This window comes from Mus caroli, chromosome 5 (genome assembly GCF_900094665.2).
Source record: "Mus caroli chromosome 5, CAROLI_EIJ_v1.1, whole genome shotgun sequence".
NCBI lineage: Eukaryota > Metazoa > Chordata > Mammalia > Rodentia > Muridae > Mus > Mus caroli.
Genome location: NC_034574.1, coordinates 18,936,753 through 18,957,471, shown reverse-complemented (window position 1 = coordinate 18,957,471; position 20,719 = coordinate 18,936,753). Strand labels below are relative to the sequence as shown.

The window sequence follows — 20,719 nt, the reverse complement described above, 5'->3', positions numbered from 1 at the left end:
TCAAGGCTAAAGTCAAAAGCAATGAACATAAGAAAAGGTAGTATTTTAATTGCTATTTCCGAAATCACACAGACACAGACAGACACACACCCACCCCAGAATCTGGTCAAATTTTGATATACTTTTGGGAAATGATTCGAGTAATTGAATATCAGCTTGCTGTCCTTTTCTGATTACGTTTTAAAGCATCTGGTAAGACTTAAGGTCTAAAGGGCTCAGAGAGATCCTGAGACCTTCATGGAACTTCTTAGTTGTCACCACTAACCACACAGTCAATCGTCTGCCCTGGGCGTTCCCGGACCACGCCCATCGCTCAGACCACGCCCACTCAAATCGCCCCCCCCCCCCGTATCAATAGTTTCAGATTCTCATTGGTGGAGAAGTTGTTCTGGGCCCACCCCGGGGGTCAGTGATAGGCTGATCCAGTGTGGGACGGTGGTGGTTGGCTGCTTGGGGACGGGTCCCTGGTGGTGCCTGTCAGAGAGGCTGGCGGCAGTGGCGGCTGTCCGGGCTGGGTTGTCAGTCAGAGAGAGGAGGGAAGATGGCTCGCCCGGACTCGTGCTGCTAGAAGGAGAGGGGCAGGTGGCGCGGCTGCCGGAGGAGCGCAGTCGCCAGGTCGCCGTGGTCGCCGTGGTCGTGGAGGGAGGCCGCGGTAGGTCCGGAGCTGCTCTGGTGAGTCTGCCGCGAGCCGCACGCCGGCCCCTGAGGCGCCGGGAGACCGAGAACTTTCTTTGGTCTGGGAGGAGCGGGGCTGAAGCTGTTGCCGGCGGCGGGTAGGACTTCGTCCTGGGGCGGCGGCCCGTTGCGGGTAACGGCTCCCGCGCGAGGCGCGGCCCGAGAACCCTAAGTTGGCCGCGGCCCGCTGCCCGCTGTGAACGAGGCTCGGTTCCCGGTTGGGCGATGAGCTGGGGGCGCCCCAGGGTCGGCCTAGCACAGAGCCCACCGTAGCCTATGGCCGCTGCCCACCCGTCCGCGCCGCCCAAAGCCTGGCCTCGCCGCCCACGCGGGCTCCGCAGACCCGGTGCTCTTCAGAGCCGTGCTCGCTCGGGTCTTGAATCCCGTGGGGCTGGGGGTTCGGAGTGCCAGCCCGGTCTGTCTGTCCACCACCAGGAGAGCTCCTCTTCTGCCTGCGCCGCGCTGGACCCTGGAGTTCTGCCTCTTCTGCGGCTGCTGTGACCGCCCTCGAGGATCGACAGGGCTTTCTGTCCACTGAACGGTTTTTTGTTTGTAAGCTTCTTTTTTCTTTCTTTTCTTCCTTTCGTTCTTTTTTCCTTCCTTTCTCCTCCCCCCCACCCCCCGCATGAAAACACCCCAGGTTTGCACGCTTCAGCAACACTGGGTCTCTGCCCTGCAGCGTGCATGTGTTTGCTTTGTACCTTTAGAGTTTAGAGGTTCCTGAAGGATTTGGCCCTAGTGGTTTTGCACTGCACTGAATCGCTTCTGGGATAAAACGCTCTTGCACGCGGGCAGCGGCTCCACTGCTCAGGTAGGGGGAGTGCTGCTGCGATACAGAGACTGCTACTGGTTGCATGCAGGGTGACACTGGCTTTCTGTAAACTGGGTGTCCTTTGGGTAACAAGGTAGGTTTTGCAGGAGATGTGCCAGCCCTGTGGTTCATGCCACGCGTTGCAGTTTGAGGTTTTCAGTTGTTACAACTTTTATCTACATAAAGCCACAAAGATTAGGGTAACCTTGAAACAAGGCGATAGTTCTGGGAGGTGTGTTTTCCTAAGACTGTTCTGTTGCCAATGGCACCAGCCTCCTCCCCCCAACCCCCACCCCCGATCGTTTGTGACCACTTTTCCCCTTTAGGTGAATACATTTTAAGGTTTATAAGATGAACCTTTGTACCACGTTTTTGAAGTACACTGAAGGACAAGAAAGGGGAAAGGCTTCTTTGTCATGAGTGGTATGGAAATCAAGTATTTCACTTTAGTAGTAAGGGGGAAGCCCAGCATGTATTTAGAAACCAGATTCTACAATTGACTCATTTTACAGTCACTTGATTTATTAACATTATTTCCAGAAACAGATTAGAAATCCCGTTAATAATCAGTAGCTACAGTCTCTGGGTATGCATGCCAGGTGGAGACTGGGTTGGGTCAATGCAGAGTTCCTGTCTTTCCTTTCATCAGGCTTGGTGGCAAGAGCTTTTACCACCAGAGCCATACTGAAGGACCCTGCTTTCCTTTCTCTAATTTTTTGTTTGTTTCTATTCTTCTATTTTATAAAATCCCTTTTGGTTACATTTTTAAAGAATGGTGTAATTTTGACAATAAGTTTAAATATATCTTCTAGTTCACTTTTATTCAGCATCCTGTTGCCTATTTGTAATCAAGCCTAAGAAATCTTCATAGGTGACTTTTAAGAGTGTAGCTCCAAAACCAGTCATCAGATTACTTGTGGCAATAAAGTAGAGATGTGTGAGTGAGGCTTTTCAAGAAAATGGAAGGATAGAAAGGAGAAAATGCTGGCTATGGAATAGCATTTCTCTGTCTTGGCCACATATGGTATTTTGCAGAACTTAAAATTTTTACTCTCAGAAGGAACCTTCCCCACCCTGTTTCCAGGGAGGGCAGCATAGGACCTACACAACAGCACTTAATTAAACAAGAACTCTCTGAAGTATAATACACACATATTTCAGTTGTGACATTTAATACTTAATATGTTAATATTTATAAAATCATTGCCACAATTAAAATAACAAACCCACATATCACCTCCTAAGATTTGTTTGTATCCTTTGTAATGTTTCCTTCCGAGTCTTAGGGAACACTTACTTTCTGTTGGCATAGGATACTTTCCTGTAAAGTTTACGTTTTTAAACATATTGTTGATTTCCTAGATATTTTTAATGTGTGGACATGGTTGAAAAACCACTTGAGGGGCAGGAGAACCGGCTCCGTGATTAAGAGCTCTTGTTCTTGCAGAGGACTCTGGTTTGGTTCCTAGTACCCACATGGTTGCTATTCACAACCATTCTTAGCTCCAGTTCCAGATTTGATGCCTTCTTCTGACCTTCAGAGGCACCAGGCACTCATGTTTTTTCACACACATTTGCAGAAAAAACACTCAGACATGTAAAATAAGTCTTTTATAAAAAGCCCACCACAGTAGAGCATAGGCTGAAAGAATTTAGTCTTTGTGCATGCATGAATAAAGAGCAGCGTCAAGGTAAAACCTCTGGGGGTGGGTATGAGGTGATTAATCCCAGTTAGTCCTTGGGGAGCCAGAGACAACGGTGACCAGTAAGAAATACATTTCTGAAAGCAACATCTCTAATAAGAAACAAGATAATGATGACTGTGTTTCTTTGTTTTAATTGTCAGTTATCAGTAGTACCAAGATTGGTTTCCTAAAGTGCCTTTTAAAGGTCCGCAAAAAAGTTAAGAGAGCATCCTAGTATTGTGAGAACAGCGGTTCTTCAGAAGAAGACCTGTGGCATCACTGTGGAATGCTTTGTCAGGGGTTTTTTAGGGGGCGGGGTTGTGTTGGATGGGAATCAGCAGTTTGTTGCTTCTTTTTGAAATGCAAGTGCTGCTAAGGCTTCTTTTTAGTCCTCCAGAGTTAGGCTGCCTATCTGAATGGAGGAAGGACATTCAGCAATTGATTATGGGGTGCTTAGCCCCAGTTAATGCATTTCAACATATCCTCCACACCTATGGCTCAGAGGACATCATGGAAGAGGGGGTGGGAAGATTGCTAGGAGTCAGAGGACAGAGCTGGCATGTCTGCTATAAGACAGTGTCTTCCATATATGATGGAAATCACATGTGTGCACCAGGAAATCGCAACATTATGGTTTCCTAAACCAGACCAAAACATAACTGTACCAATTGACATGCCAAGCATGGATGAGGGAATTCTCATGAGGTTTCTTCCATGAAGGAAGAGCTACAGGCATTAGTAGGTGTTTGTGAGAGGAGGAATCCGGTTCCCCCAAGAACGAGGAGCCCTGTGGCAGGCTAGACAATCCCAAGAAGACAATCCAAGGTGCTTTAGGGCTACATAGTCAGACGTTCAAAAATTTCACCTAAGATCTGTTTTTAAAATGCTCTTTTGTCTTTTTTTTTTGAGGTGAGATATTAAATCTGATCCCATGCCCTCAGAATGTTGAGATGAGCGTGTGTCGCTGTTTTAACCTGTTGATGGGTGGTTGTAGACGTCTCAGTGGACCCTGGTGATGTTCTGGAGATAAAGTTTCTTGATGGTCGCCTGTTTCTGACGTGTATGAGGATGATCTCATAGTGCACCGTTCCCCCTCCCCCGCCCCATAAGCTTTGTAGTGCATTGTTTTCTGAATACAGAGAGAGTCTGAGCAAAGAACATAAGGAGCTTTTCCTTCTGCCCTTGGCAGGTTGGAAATAGTTGAGCTGTATAAATGTGTAGGTCTTCCTAGGACTTTGTGGGGATCTCAAATTGGGCTTAAGTCTTTTCTAAGTACTTTAAATTTAATTGTAAACTCTATGAAATAGGGATTATCATTCCTATTTTACAGTTAAAAATTGAGACTCAGATGTTAAGTCTCAGCTAAAGTTAAGTGTAGGGAGTTGAAAGACAATTTTTGTCTAAAATCACAGCTTCTGTTGTCTGTGCGTTGCATATGTTCCCTCCCATAGGCTCGATGTCAGCACCAATTGGCTTCTTTAGTCATTCTCTATGAGAATTCTTTTTGAGTCAGGGTCTCTTGCTGAACCTGATGCTAGTCCATTAGGGTAGGCTAGCAAAGCCCTCCAGATTCTTCTGTCTCCACCCCCAGCACTGAGATCGCAGGCATGCCAGTCTTTACTTGAGTATGCTGGAGACGAGCTCAGATCCTCATCCTAGTTCATGTAGTAAGCATGTGACATGACCCACTGAGCCATCCATCTGCCCAGTCCTTGCACTTTACATCAGTTCCCTAGCATGCTTCTGACTAGATACCTTTTGCTTTTCCTATTATTGAAAAATAAACATGATCACATACGTGAAATCTTATTGTTTCTCTTCTTTGTATAATTATATTTTTGTACCCCCATCATAATTATTCCTCGTCTCTTCTGCTACTCTTAATGAGTATTGCCTGATACAGTGATAGTAGTAGATGACTCTGAAGTAGGTGAGATGAGATGAGAAAATTATGATTGATTTGTATACAACATATACAATATGTTTAACAGTTTAAACCATGTGCCCAGACAAAACTAAAGCTTAAGACCCAGACTTGTTGGGTCCCAAAATTAATTTGTACTCCCAAGTCCTGTTTGTATGTTGTTAAGAAGGTTACTGTTAAAGTATTGTACATCAGAGATCCAGGAGTTTGGAAAACAGTGCTTTTTCACTGTGGTCCAAATGTCTGTTCTCTTCGAGCTTTGTGTCAATGTAGCATTCAGTAGTAAATGTTAAATTTGTTTGGCGTTTTCTTGAACAATGAATCTTTTGATTACTTGATGAACATTATTAGTTTCTCATTCTCATGTTAAGAATTTATCCAGTAATTTGTATTTGACTTAATAAACACAGTATGTAAGAGTTCTTAAATTTATTCTATGAAAATCTTGTTGAGTTTTAGCTATTGAAAGATTTATATTTATTTTTGTTTATGCCTGTGTAAGGGCCAGGCACTATGATGAATGTCTGTAGTCAGTCTCAGCTAGTCTGGAGGCTGAGGTGGGAGCTAGTACCTGAGCCTATCAGACTATCCTGGGCCACATACTGAGGCCCTGTCTTAAAACAAAAACAATAGAATGATGGAATGTGTCGGCTAGCAAATTTAAGAGAAGAATTTAAGATTTAAAAGTGCTTAATGGGCAAACAGTTATGAACTTTTAAAACTCCTCACTTTGAAATATATATAACTGAAGAGTTTGGAGTTGATTCTGACAGGATCCGCGCCCGTCTCCCCATCTGCTGTAGGAAGTTCCCACTCAGACTTCTCTGAACCAGCTGCATGTGCTGCTTACCCTCTGTCCTGGATGTCAGAGTTCACAGTGATCTGTAAGCTGGTGGGTGCTGCAGACAGAGTACTAGGTGGAGTGACGGCATTGTCCTGAGAGTGCACACAGACTTAGATGAGGGGAGACCATTCTGGGAGATTCTGAAGCATGAGGTTGGCCTTGCTAAGGGAATGGAGGGGAAGGTGACAGTGCTTTAGAAATGGGTGGAGCAAGAAGCAGAACCTAAAACATGCAAGTCCAGGAGAAGTATATATAGCTGGATCCTCACGGAATACTATGTCCAATTTTCTGCAGAACTGCCAGACTGCTTTCCAGTCTGCAATCCTACCAACAATGGAGGAGTGTTCCTCTTTTCTCCACATCCTCGCCAGCATCTGCTGAGTTTTTGATCTTAGCCATTCTGACTGATGTGAGGTGGAATCTCAGGGTTGTTTTGATTTGCATTTCCCTAATGGGCATATTCCCAAAAGATGCTCCAACTTATAACAAGGACACATGCTCCACTATGTTCTTAGCAGCCTTATTTATAATAGCCAGAAGCTGGAAAGAACCCAGATGTCTTTCAACAGAGGAACGGATACAGAAAATGTGGTACATTTACACAATGGAGTACTACTCAGCTATTAAAAAGGATGAATTCATGAAGTTCTTAGGCAAATGGATGGAACTAGAAAATATCATCCTGAGTGAGGTAACCCAATCACAAAAGAACACACATGAGATGCACTCACTGATAAGTGGATATTAGCCCAAAAGCTTGGAATACCCAAAATATAATTCACAGACCACATGAAGCTCAAGAAGGAAGACCAAAGTGTGGATACTTTGGTCTTTCTTAGTATGGAGAAATACCCATGGGAGGAGATACAGAGACAAACTGTGGAGCAAAGACTGAAGGGAAGGCCATCCAGAGATTGCCCCACCTGAGGATCCATCCCATGTACAGTTACCAAACCGACACTATTGTGGATGCCAAGAAGTGCTTGCTGTTAGGAGCCTGATATAGCTGTCTCCTGAGAGGCTCTGCCAGAGCCTGACAAAAAACAGAGGCAGATGCTCACAGTCAACCATTGGACTGAGCATGAGGTCCACAATGGAAGAGTTAGAGAGAGGACTGAAGGAGCTAAAGGGGTTTGCAGCTCCATAGGAGGAACAACCATATCAACCAATCAGACCTCCCAGAGCTCCCGCTCCCACGGACTAAACCATCAACCAAAGAGGATACATGGAGAGACCCATGGCTCCAGCAGCAGTTGTAACAGAGGATGGCCTTGTGGGACACCAATGGGAGGGGAAGCCCTTGGTCCTGTGAAGGCTTGATGTCCCAGTGTAGGGGAATGCCAGGCTGGAGAAGCAGGAGTGGGTGGGTGGGTGGGGGGAGCACCTTCATAGAAGCAGGGAGAGGGAGGATGGGATAGAGGTTGTCAGAGGGGACATCAGGAAAGGGGATAACATTTGAAATGTAAATTTTAAAAAAATTAATAAAAAAAACAAAACAAAACATGCAAGTCAAACAGACTACTAGTCATGCATAGGAAACAGAAAACAGTCACATAGATGATAAAAACCAGAGTGTTATCATCTGTGAGGTCAAGGTAGCTCAGCATGGAAGGAGGAGATGGTGCAAAGTTAAAGCATGAACCTGGAAGAGGAGCTGGCCGACTGGCTACCTAGGAGGCTGTGGGAGAGTTTATGTTGAAAACCAAAGTTAGCTGGTACAGGGTTGATTAAGGGAGCAACTGATGGCAAGTAGCTGGATGCAATAGATGAGGCTGCTGCATCAGAATGTCGGTACAGAATGACTTAGGATGGAAGTTGCCTTGGAATTGGAAGAGTTGGTCTTCTGACGCTGTTAAATGCTGGACCACATTCTTGGTTGTCCAAATGGTTGATTTCATATTAGTTACCTTATAGACTCATCTTTTCTTGAGCATCTACAGTGTGCCAGTTCACTAGTTAATGCTAGGTTGAGAAGATTTTAAAAAAAGGATCAGCCAAGAAAGACTAAGAAACTAAGAGTAAAATGTGTTGTTTTCTCCATGAGAGCTATAAATATGTTTTGCAGTATTAGGTCACTCCTTAGAAAGGTCAGCAGCAACATGGAAATAAGACTGAGTTGGTTGTAAAACAGCAATTGGAGCAGAAATTCTCCATGTCTTCATAATATAGACTTTCCAAGAATTAATTATAATATAGTCTGATTTATTGAATTGGAATTCTACCAACCACAAATTAATTATTGGTAAAAAAAAATTTGAGCAGGCTTTAATTTTTTTAAATCACTTCCTTCAGAAACAACAGAAATGCTTAAAATACTGTGGAGATGAACAGTCCTTATAGAACTTTCAAGCACTGTGAGTGGAGCCTACATAAAAACTTTTGCTGTACCAATTTTAGCTTCTTATTCAGTGGTAAAGCAACATTTTGTTCTATTAATATAAAACTTAATATTATTGGAGACTATTTTTTAAATTATTTTATACTTGTCTATTAAACCAAATTGATTGTCAACACAGTCATAGTGCTTTGATTACTATAACTATTAAGACAAACATCTGTATTAATGAGACCCACCACCAAGTTTCTGATTGGAAAGATATGTTGTTTCCTATTTTCTACTGACGTGGTAGAGACTGAATCGAGGTAGAGACTGAATCTGGGGTAAGGGCTTTTCACGTGTTAAGTAGGTGTTGCACCCCTAAGTTACACTGGCAACCTAGATCTGCTGTGTTTTAAAATTATGTCTCGTTTGTCATGTTAATGTCATGCCATTAACAGTGTGTCCTTGCATTTTCTCATTGTATTGCCTCATTGCTCAACACTTTTGATTGAACATCTGGGCTCCACTGGCTGACTTCTGTAATGGTTAAATCCCATTCCAAGTTACTAAAGGGCAGTGACTCACTCCAAAGCTTCAACCCACGAGTTAATTGGAATTTGGATCTCTTGATATTTCCCTCTTGCTTTTGTCCTCAGCAGTGAAAACTGCCACTTAAAATGTAAAAAGCGTTAAGTTAAAACAACTACTGTGCTTTGAAGACTGCATTTTTGTACGTTGTTATGTTTGGGTAAGAGGAGGGATGGGGAGAGATGACAAAATGATTGGAACATACTTGCTCTGTGTTTCCTATTCTTAACCTATATAAGGAGCGTTTACTTTTATTGTTTTATTTCATTGCTTTCACCCTGATTTGTTTTGACTTATTTCAAAAGGGATTAAGGAATACTCGATTTTGCTGTTTTAGGTTTACTGTCTCCACTACTAGACTGAATCCCTTAAGTCAGCTACTATGTCATATCCTTTTCTATGGCAAGTAGGACCTAGTGGACATTTAATAAATATGAATAAGTGGATGATATTTAAGCATTAATACAAGAAAAGAAGAGCCAGGCACATGGCAATTAAAGAGGGGCATGATGTGAAGATGGCTGCTACCTCCATGTCAGAGAGAAAAGCTGGAGGCAGAGTCCTGTTTCCTGGCTCTCAGCAGGAACCCACCTTTATCTCTGACTCTAGCCTGGAGCACCTTGAGAATGTAAATTCCTGCAGTCTGTTCTACTTTGTTACTACAGCTCTAAGAAATAATGGAGATGGCTGATATGCTTGTATACAGCAACATCTTAAATCCCTTCATTTGTCACTTGCTTATTCCCAAGAACCCCCCTAGATATTTTATGTCTCCTCTAGGCAAGATATGGCAGAGAAACTGAGTAGCTATTTGCCTTCTCTGCCAGCTCCCCAGTATAGTGCTACAGTGGCAAATGGCTAAATTTTGTTTGATTGAGTTTGTTTGGTTTGACAAAGAGAAGGTGTTTAAGGGGTTTTCAGTTCGCAAGGGCACAGGAGCAGCAACCAACAGACCTGGTTGTGTTTTCAAGGTAGAAAATGGAAGACCCAGTGCAGTGGTGTCTAGTATGATGTTAATTTGAGCTACTTGCATTACTGTAATTACTACTGTAGCTCAGTATTACCTGCTTTATTCTGCCTGTGGTGCAGCCAGCAGAGGCAGCACAGTGTGTCTTTTGGCTCAGGCCCATTTCTTTGAAGACTGAGACCCTCTGGTCACCAAGCATACTAAGTTGCCACAGCCATATATCAATTTTTTTGTTACATACTTTAGCTTTTGTCATCAGGACCTCCCAAACCTATGACATCACATAAGTGACAGCAAGACCTGCGACCTGCAGACGGGTTGCCAAGGCAACAGGCACCATATTCCCAACATCCACTTGGCTCACCTCCCACCTTCACCTGCATTATGTCATTCTCCATATAAATAAGAACACCCCTCCCTCCTTCCCTCTCCCCCCCCCTTTCTTCTCTTTCTGCTACTACCTTGTCTCTCCCTTCCAATAAAAACCTCTTCCATGTGGAACTGTCTTGGCCTAGTGTGCTGTTGATATGTAACCCACCATTCTAACATATTGTTAGCTATATGCTATGTAAAGCTGTGTAAATTTTTTTTACTATTTCTTTACTATTTTTAATTAAGTCTTATTCAGATAGTGCTGTGTCTAGTTAGATTTTACAGATTCCTTGCTGAAAACCTGGTTTTGCATATGTACCCAGGAGTTCTTTCATCATGTGGAGGCAATTTATGAGCCTTCTGAAAGTGAATGTGATTTACTACAGAATGCAGTAGAAGTCTTGGTCCCCAAAGGAACACACTTGTGTTTATCATTCAACAAAGAAGGCATTGGTGAAGGCCAACAGTTTTTGTATTTTAGATAGGGTCCTCTTGCCAAGTGCTGGGATTACAAGTGTGTACTAGCGTGCCAGACACACACACACATGAGCACACACACAGATCAACATTTGATACTGGTGCTAAGCACTTGTAATTAGCCTGCCACAAAATGGCCATCAATTGATTTCTTTCCTCACGTACTCCCCTCCCTTTCTTAGCTGCCTGCTTTGTATGCTCCTTAAGGGCAGACGTTATGGTCTTTTTGCCAATAGTGCAAAGTAATGGAAAAGCCTTGCGTTACACTCAGTAAGCTATCAAGGGCTTGTTGAATTATTAATGTTATAATTTGGATATATAGTAATATTGACTTTTTGCAGCTATAAACATATTGCATGCATCAGTCCTTAACACGACACCCCTGGCTGTTTTTGCCTATTCATAGCCTCTTTCTTTGTTCCTACTCTGGTGCTGCCGGCCTATAGTCTGCATAAATTGCATGAGCTGGGCAGGGATTGAATGACTGAACTGTCAGCCTGAGACTCTGGTCTAGTAAATATATGAAAAGCGTTCTTAATGACTGTGCTGCTCACTGTGCATCTACTCAGCAGTCATGACAATGAGAGCTCTTCAGATAATGGTTGAAGCTCATTTTTTTCAGCAGTCTCTTAAAATCTGTCAGCGGCCTTTAAGAATTTTATGTCTTCATCATTAGAGCTAAATGAAGTTTGTTTGATTGAGGCAATACTTGAATCACCAACATGTACAACAGTTATATTTTGTGAAAGATGATACAAATATTTTGGAAAAAATGTTGGCAGATTTCTGCCTAATAGTATACTTGAAAATGTTATTTATGGTGTTCCTATGTTTAATGAAGTACAGAATTTTATTTCTAATAAGAGATCTTCTAAGTGGTTAAATATATCAATCAGTCTATATTGCCATCAAGCAAGGCTTTGGAGGCTCACAGATACAGTGCCATGACACTGCCCTAACATTTTCCCTTGCACGCACACACACCTCATCAGCATGAACCCCGAGGTCTTTCTGGTCACACTGTAAAAAGCTAACGAGCAAAAAAGAGACAGAGCAGAGAGAAGTTGTCGCACAGAGGCCACAGGGGATGAGGGAAGTTGAGAGAAGTAGACAATGCCTGTCTTAAAGGGTGAGTTTGATGTGTAGGGCCCGAGATACGATGCCATCTGTGATAGTATGTTGGTTCAGGAAGATCAATATGGCAGCAAGTGCATGATGCACTGCACAGGGAGGAGTCCAGGAGCAGGAATGCTACTTGAACAACTGTGCAGAGACAACAAAGCACAGGCTCTCCGAGTTGCTGTAGAGATGGAGAGCAGATGGCAAATGTGACAAGCATCATTGTGATGGGTGAAATTTACTCCTTTATTCAGCAGATATTTATTAGATACTGTATGAATTTGTGCTAATAATATCTGAGCCTACTTTCCTATAATTACTAACACAATTTTAAGTTCTAAAATTGTTACATAATTTTATATCTTATATTTATATTTTTATTTTATTGTGGTGCTGGAGACAGAGCCAGGGCTTGTGCATGCCAAGCAAGTGGTCTCCTAACTGAGCTACATCACAGACCCAAAATGGCTATATAATTTGTATTTGAAGACATACTAGTTAGCTCAGTGTGAGAACACACTCTCAGGATATAGAGGCAGGTAAGTTTGATACTAGCCTGGCCCACCCATAGCAAGTTCCAGGCCAGTTGAGGCTGTCTCAACCACTCAACAAAACAACAATAACTGGAAATAAAATGTTATTAAAATAATAAAATTATGAATTGGGTGTGGTAGTGCTCACTTGTAGTCCTGTAATCTCAGCACTTGGAAGGCCAAGGCAACAGAATCACCATGAGCTCCAGGCCAGCCTAGGCTTCATAAGACCCTGACTCAGAAATATCTGAAAGTAAATCCACAATAGAGTGAAATGACAAATAACTCACTCTGAAAGAATAATAATAATAATAACTCACTCTGGTAGAACCTCAGTGTGTCTTTTTCCTGGAGGCCTGTGCTTTTAGATGAAGGCTTTAGGTTCTTCAAAAACGAAAAGCAAGGACTGGAGAACTGGCCCAGCAGTTGAAAACACTTGCTGCTCTTCCAGAGACCTTAGTTTGGTTTCCAGCATGCAAATTAGCAGCTTACAGCAACCTATAGTTCCAATTCAGGGGAATGTGATGCCCTTTTCTCACCTCCCCAACACACACAGGAAAAAATAAAAATTAAAAAGGAAAGCAAAACATTTTTTCTCTGAATATTTAATAGTTTATTTGATTAGCAATTGGGAAGGCAGCTACTTAATCAGTTAAGAAGTCTTCTGGCAAGAATGAAAAAGAAGAAAGGAAGTAAGTTCTTTCCTGGAGAGTAGTACTTAAAGTACTTAAGCAGTACTTAAAGCAAGCTGTGGGATAGTTTAAAATCAACTTAAAAGTCCTTTTAAGTTTAAAGTAATTTTCTCTGCTTAGAGCCAATAACATAAAAAATGGACGAGTCCACTTAATGTTGTTAGCCATTCTTATAAAAGTGTTTACCTTAAGTAAATGTTGATTTATATATAATCATTGCATGCTGGGATATAGACGTATAGACATAATGAGGCCAAGGAGTTATGAATCATCATGTGAGGAATCATGTATATTGGTTTGTTGATGAGAAAGTTAAACATTTTACAGTAGTACTACAAAAACAGTGTATTCTTCTTACCTTCTGTGGCGGTTTGCATGAGAATGGTCTCCATAGAGGCTCCCTTGTTGTGGGAACTGTTTGGGAAGGATTAGGAGCTGTGGCCTTGTTGGAGTTCAAAAGACTGGATTGGTTCCCAGTGTCTCTGCTTCCTGTTTGTGGATCAAGATTTGGGGGCTCAGTTACTGCTCCAGTGCCAGACCTGCCTACCTGCTGCCATGTTCCCTGTCATGATAGTAATGGACTGCTATCTCTCTGGAACTGTAAGACCAAGATAAACCCCTCCTTCTATAGGCTGTCTTGGACATAGTGTTTTATCACACCACAGAAAAGTACCCAATAAACCTTCATAATTGTAATTGTACTTCCAACTTACTTGCTTTAAATTGTCCCTCATTAGAGCTCAGTGAAAACCTGGCTTCCATTGATGCCACCCCATTGTCATTGTTCTATTGTATGCTCTTGGGCCATCACCATTGTCAACTTCGGGGAACCAGTCCTTTCAGTAAATGCTTTCCTCTTAACATTTTTCCTATTTTCTCATTTAGAGATTTCTATTTTATTGCTACCTGGATCTCTCATCAGCATAAAACCCTATTTAATTTCTATATTAACTATGCTATGATATGGGGTTTTTTTTCTTTTGGTTTTTTTGAGACAGGGTTTCTCTGTATAGCCCTGGCTGTCCTGGAACTCTGTAGACCAGGCTGGCCTCAAACTCAGAAATCTGCCTGCCTCTGCCTCTGAAGTGCTGGGATTAAAGGCGTGCACCACCATAGCACAGCTTGATATGGATTTTTAGCACGAGTATTCATTTAGTTTGATACCTCCTGTCCTCGGACTACACCTAGTTTGGGTAAATCATTTACTGCTATTACACTAACACTTATTGTTAGATGATTTTCTGTGTCTCTAATTATTATCTCTACTTTTTCTTTAGTATGAAATTCCTGTGCTGGTGATAGGGCTCAGTATGGTAAAACACTTGCCATTAAGCCCAGTGACCTGAGTTAGATCTCCTGAACTCACATGGTAGAAGGAGAGAACTGACTCTAGCAAGTTGTTCTGTGACTGTCACATACATATATTGCAGGCATATGTGTGTGAGTGCACATGTGTGCACACACTTCCTTTTTTGAGGATGACTCTTATTGCTTGCAATGGTGTCACCTATCTTGGGATGGTTAGTTAATGAAGTAAGTGTACTTTTAAAACTGAGAGTGGGGCTGGGAATATGATTCATTTGGAAGACTGATTTCTGAGCATACATGAAGCTCTGGGCTTGCTACCCAGCACAGCATAAACCAGATGTAGTTGCTTGAGCCCATAATCCCACCATCTGGGAGGTAGAGGCAGGAAGACCAGAAGTTGGAGGCCAGCCTGAAAGCAGAATCCATGCCCCAAACTAGTAAAAAAAAAAAAAAGAAAGAAAAAGTTTATTTAAGTATTCATCCATGAAACAAGTATTTATGTACCTTTTATGTGTGAGCCAGTAACAAGGCCATCTTTTAACTTAAATTTTAAAAATATGACTAGGTAAGTATAAGAAAATCCTGGCTGTTTGGCCTCTGTTTTTCTTTTTAAAGACTTCAAGGTTTTACTGATTCTAAACCTAATATGAAGTTTTCCTGTGAAGCATTGGTTGCTAAGGAAAGTTATAAAATTTTAGGTTTCCTTGATAGAAGTATAGTATCCTGTTAGATTTTTCCTGGTTACTGTATTTACACAAATACTAGATATGTTTACCATTCCTGTACTTTAAAGGACTCTTTGAAACAAACTTTTACTTACCCAAGTCTTTGCATTGGTCTCAACTTTTGGATCATGGTTGAACATCTATCTGTTCCAGGGAGCTAGTCTCTGAGATGGCAAGGAGTTGTGTTCAGGCCCAATATAAGGAAATTAGAGTTTAGAATTAGGAAATTGAGACACATAGCTTTGCGGAAGTGCTTGTAGACACAATGATAGAATAACACTTTAGTCAGGAAGCCAGTGAGAAAATAACACAGCAAATATAACACAGCAAACAACATGGACTGACAGAAGACAAGAGCACCACTGGCCTCTTAACTTTTACCTCCAGTTTCATCAAGAGGACTGTGCCACACTTCTGTTTCTTGGATTTCTGTCAGATTCTTTGCAGATGTTTTCTCTGAGTGAGCATCTACGCAGCCTTTCTGGAACTAACTCAATTTCTTGACCAATTTCTTTGTAAGAGTCACACAGATGTTGAAATGAGCACTTCTTGTTGCTATGAGACTAGCACATGCCTCAGAGTTTAGCATTTGTTCTAAAAAGCATTCTAGGCCTGGGAGTAAGCTTAGATGCTAGAATATCTGTACAACATGTAGAGTTCTAGGTCTGTACAGAGCCAGAAGAAACCTGGCATGGTGGTGTACTTCTGCAGTCTTAGTGCTTGGGAGGTGGAGACAGGAGGTTCCTTCTCAGCTACATGGGGAGTTTGATGGCAGCTTGGGCTACATGGAACTCTTGTCTCAACAACAAAACCCTAAGCATCTGTTTCATACTGTGAGGTTGATGGTTTGTGGTTTCCTGGTGGCAGAAAACCATATTTGGGCCGGGGGTAGTTTTATTATATAGTTTCCCAATCTGTTGAGATTATCTCCTCTTCACTTTTTGAAAGAGTTTTTAAGTCTCAAAATTCAGACTTTTAATTAAAAAGTATTATGTAAAATTGTGCTCTGGGTTCTGTCATCAGAATAAAAGAAATACTTTCCCAAGGGAAAGTATTTACATTTGAAAATTACCTGTATACTCATCTTTTGAGATAGTATGAGTTGAGATATGGATTTTTATAGTCTTTCACATATATCTTTTTCTAAAACACTAAGATGTTAAAAATGAACAATGTCTAGACAATGTGATGAATTTTTACATTTCACATTTTATGCAACTCATTTTAATGATGCACATAGAATATGAAGATACTAAGAACCTTCTCATTTATTCCTGTTTTCTTATGAGTTACACTTAGTCAATACTAGACAGATGATAAATCTCTCACTGTATTGTAAGAGAACTTTTTCTTTAAAGTGCTGTTTAAACTATTTCTTCTCCTTCTCCTCCTCCTCCTCCTCCTCCTCCTCCTCCTCCTCCTTCTTCTTCTTCTTCTTCTTCTTCTTCTCTCTCTCTCTCTCTCTCTCTCTCTCTCTCTCTCTCTCTCTGACAAATGCATAGGTACCCATGGAGGGCAGAAGAGAGTGTTAGCCCCTCTGGGAGCTGGAGTTACAGGCAGTTGTGAGCCATCTCACATAGGTGCTGGGAACTGAACTTAGGGTCATCTGGAAGGCAAGTGCTCTTAACTGCTGAGCCATCTCTAGCCTTCTAATGCCCATTTTATACCGAATATCACAGTAATAATGATTGTTAATTACTCTGAACCCTGAATTCCATATTGTAGTGACCTTTGAAAGAGTCTGTTTTGGGGCTCCTGTACAGAGATGGTATGCTCTAAATGTTAAAGGCTAGTGTTTTAGCTGGGCATGGTGTCAGGCAGCATTTGGGAGGCAGGGACCGAAGGTTTGGCAATTTGAGGCCAGCCTGAGCTGCATAGCAAGACAGAAGAGAGGAGTGGGGGGTCCTAGCTGGGAGGGTAGAGCCACAGAGAGGGGAGAGTGTTTTCTCTATGTGTTGGTCCCTGTCAAACCACCATCAAGTTTAGTGGCTTAGCCCAGCAGGACTTCTGTGTAGGCTTCACAGGGCAAGGACATCTATGATTGGTGGAAGTCTCAAGGCTGTAGCTGTGCAGGGGCTCCAGTTCTTACCCACACAGCCTTCATGGCAGTTTGGGCTTCATTAACTGTGCTACCTGAGTTGCAGCAGGAGGAGGTACAAGTGCAGGGCTTCTAGTACCACGTTCACTGTGTTGACTTGGTCAAAGTAGCTACAGGACTAGTTCAGATATCAGCATGGTTGTTGAAAAATACTTCTTTCCAATTTCTCATTTAGAGTTCATATCAGATATTTTCTTCCTGGACAAGGTATTTTTCTGAAGTTCTGGAGGATTTGAAAAGAATAGGAGATGGAAATGAGAGGCAGGATCGCCATCTCTCCTTCTATTGTCCTGTCTTTCCCAACAGGCGCCCTTAAGGCTGGTTGCCATAGCAAGCTGTTCCAACATGTTCTTATTTGTCCTTGGATTAGGCAAATGATGTTTTATTCAAAAATATTTCCTTGAGTTAAAAAAAATGCTCAAATTTCTGTAACCAGATAGGTGATTTGTGACTTACAGGGAAACCAGGCTTATACAATGGATGCTGAGAATCCCCCAGGTCTCCTACTGCCTTTCCTTAGGTGTTGAACAGTTCCTTTATGGGCAGCCAGCCCCATGGCATCCTCTCTTCTTTATACATTTTATTCAGACTCTGACCTGTAATATCCAGAGCTGGAATCAGTTTTGTTCTGTGACATAATTTGAACAGTTACCTCTACTCTGTTTTCCTGAATTTCACCTTGTAACTGTGAGAACTTTCTGACAGCACTTAATTAGCTGTCACAATTGGCCCTTCTAACAGAGGAGGCGGTTCAAATGTAATGATGTGGGGCTGGTGAGGTGGCTCAGTGGGTAAATGTGCTCCAAGCTTGGCACCCTTAGCTCAATCCCTGGAACCCACAAGGTCGGTAGAGAGAACTAACTCCTACAAGTTGTACGCTCACCTTCACATGTACCCATGCCCCAATAAATGGATAAATTTAAAAATTCATGATCTATCACTGTCCATGAATTGATTGTCAAAATAATAAGATGACTAAATAAAGATTTTGTTTCACTTTGTAATGAACACCTGATGATATTATATATGAGGGTTATAGGAAACTAGAGTAGGAATAAAGAAAATATTAGCTTTATAGTTCAGGATGTTTTTGTATTCTTCAGTTGGCTGATGATAAAATGGATGAACTAGTCTACTTCCATCCTAGGCTTGAAAGGCATTTTATAGTAAAAAGAAAGTAGATTCATTTCTGTTTATGATTAAATCTTTGCTTCTCAAGGTTTGAGCTATGTATGCCCCTCCTATAACCTTAGCTACAAATGGTTCTGTAGTGCCTGTCGCAGGAAACAGCAACAATGATTCTGTAGTGCCTGTCCCAGGAAATGACAACCACATCTTAGTTTCAAAAGTTGTTATGACTACCTTGTTAGAACTACTTGGCTGTGCTGTCCTATAACCCCGCCTCCCCAATTCCCCATTTAGAACTTCCCTAGCCCTTGGATGAACATCTTACACATGTTCAATGCTTGAAGGCAGTGGGGGGGTGGCAGCCTGTGCACACAATTTTTTTTAAAGCTTGCTTTAATTAATTCCTTGCTACAATTAATTTAGCCATGATGATTTGGTTAGTCTCCTTATATCTTTGGGATTAGCAAAAACAATTACAATGTAGTATGTCTTTGGAGATTAAATGATGGATTTTGGTCATAGTATGGGAATACAGTACAATGACATATTTGAGAATATTTTATTATGTTAGAAATATAGCCATTAATTTCATACACTACACTTGTTAAATGCTACTTAGAATCTTACTGAACTGTCTAATATAATTTTAACTGCTGTGCTCCAGAACATATTTGAGAAAAATAGGAAATTAGTTACCCAGCAGGGAATTTGTATTTTAATTTTGTTCCTTTCACCTTTGAAAAGAATGAAGCATTTAAAAAAATGTAAGAGTATATTTTTGAATACTTCTTGCTATAACCAGTTTTGTGGGAAGCCAACAGTTATATAATCAAGGCTTTGCTGTGGTGTCACTAGGTTCCATAGTCAGTAGACATGCAGGGGTGGATGGAGTAGCGACTGTGCAAAGTCTCTTGCTGCTGGTGGTAGACAGAAAGTCTCTAAGTCATTGTTTTATTCTGTGGTCACTTTCCATTTTTCCCTACCTAGTCTTTAGTGATGCTTTTTAATTGTAACTGTGGCTCATCTTGGAGCCTGGGCCTGGTGGAAAACATTGTTTAAAACAATAAGATAATGTTATGCCGCAGACCCTTTTGGTCCCATGTCTGCGTGGAACGGGTCTCTGGTCACAGGTGGGCAAGGAGTCGGTGGGAATTGACAAATAGACTCCACATGAGGGAGTGTGGATCTGAATGTAATCTGTCAAATGGAGCATCAAACTTTTTATACAGAAGAAAATAGGGAAGTTGGGTGACATACCAGCACCTGCAAGGTACAAAGAGGTTACTGGATTCTTACACAAAACAGAGGAATGCAAACAGGGAAGAACTGGCAGGAACCAACTGGGATAAAATTCAATGTTAACAACTGGAATCAAAAACAGCTCCACCTAAGGTCCACTTGATCTTAGAAGCCAGGAGCAAGGGCTTCATGCCCTTGCCATAGTTCCTACTCTAGTCTATTGTATAGTCCACCTTCCCCCTTAAATACTTGTGTAACTCAGCTATCTATAGTTCTAAGTATCTACTCTGGTTCCTCTTTAGGTCATAAACTTCCTTCTTCCTAGATAATGGTAAATTTGTGTAGGGCAGTGACTTAGCTATCCATGCCCAAGGTCGGATCAAGGACTGCCTAGAATCTAACTTAGCTATATGTCAAAATATCAATCCTTAGGAGCACTTGTAGTAAAGCAATATTAAGGGAAAGCACACAGATCCGTTTACCAACTAAAGCAAGGACATTGAAGCATTCCTCATACAGGATGCCACGATTCCAGGAGACTAAGTTTCCATGAACTTTTCGCCTAGGGACAACGCCCAGGTTTTCGGGGCCTGTCGCACTTGTCACTACTGGAGTGGATGTAGCAATGTTATAAATGTGGGGTAGGGACAAGAAAAAGCTTCAGTCAGCCAGCCAATACTGGTGACGTTTCTTTTCCTGTTTCTTTATCCTCTTCTTTATAGAATTACATTAGACTTTTTCCTATAAAATATATTAATTATTCAGGTCTCGTTTTTAGTATTAATATATCTTTCTTCTTATGAATTTTTGTTTGTTTGTTTTTGGTTTTGTTTTTCGAGACTGGGTTTCTCTGTATAGCTCTGGCTGTCCTGGAACTCACTCTGTAGACCAGGCCGGCCTCGAACTCAGAAATCCACCTGCCTCTGCCTCCCAAGTACTGGGATTAAAGGCGTGCGCCACCACGCCCGGCTTCTTACGAATTTTTTTAATGAGAGAAGAGTTTCTCTGTGTAGCCCTGGCTCTTCTGGAACTTGCTCTGTAGACCAGGCTGTCCTCAAATTCAGAGATCTGCCTGCCTCCCAAATGCAGGGATTAAAGGTATGCACCACCATTATGATGGAAAAAATTTAAAAGATCACTTTGATACAACTAGGAAAAAGTCAAAGTATCTCTATTTGCAGATATGGTTTTATACATAAGATACCCTTAAAAAA

The 20,719-nt window shown here is 41.8% G+C and overlaps 1 protein-coding gene across 6 annotated transcripts in view; it reads left to right on the top strand.

Annotated features, from left to right (window-relative positions):
• Nucleotides 1-473: 473 nt before the first annotated feature.
• The window catches only part of Fam126a (family with sequence similarity 126 member A), a 120,859-nt gene continuing 100,613 nt past the window's right edge, over nucleotides 474-20,719 (top strand). For 2 of the 6 annotated variants that reach the window (XM_029477388.1, XM_029477390.1), the window contains exons 1-2: nucleotides 474-672; nucleotides 1,111-1,227. The gene's annotated coding sequence lies outside the window, so the exon portion shown is untranslated. Of the gene's footprint in view, nucleotides 673-711; nucleotides 1,228-20,719 lie in introns of those variants that run through there. The other 4 variants (XM_029477389.1, XM_029477391.1, XM_021161836.2 and 1 more) reach the window with 4 other exon arrangements.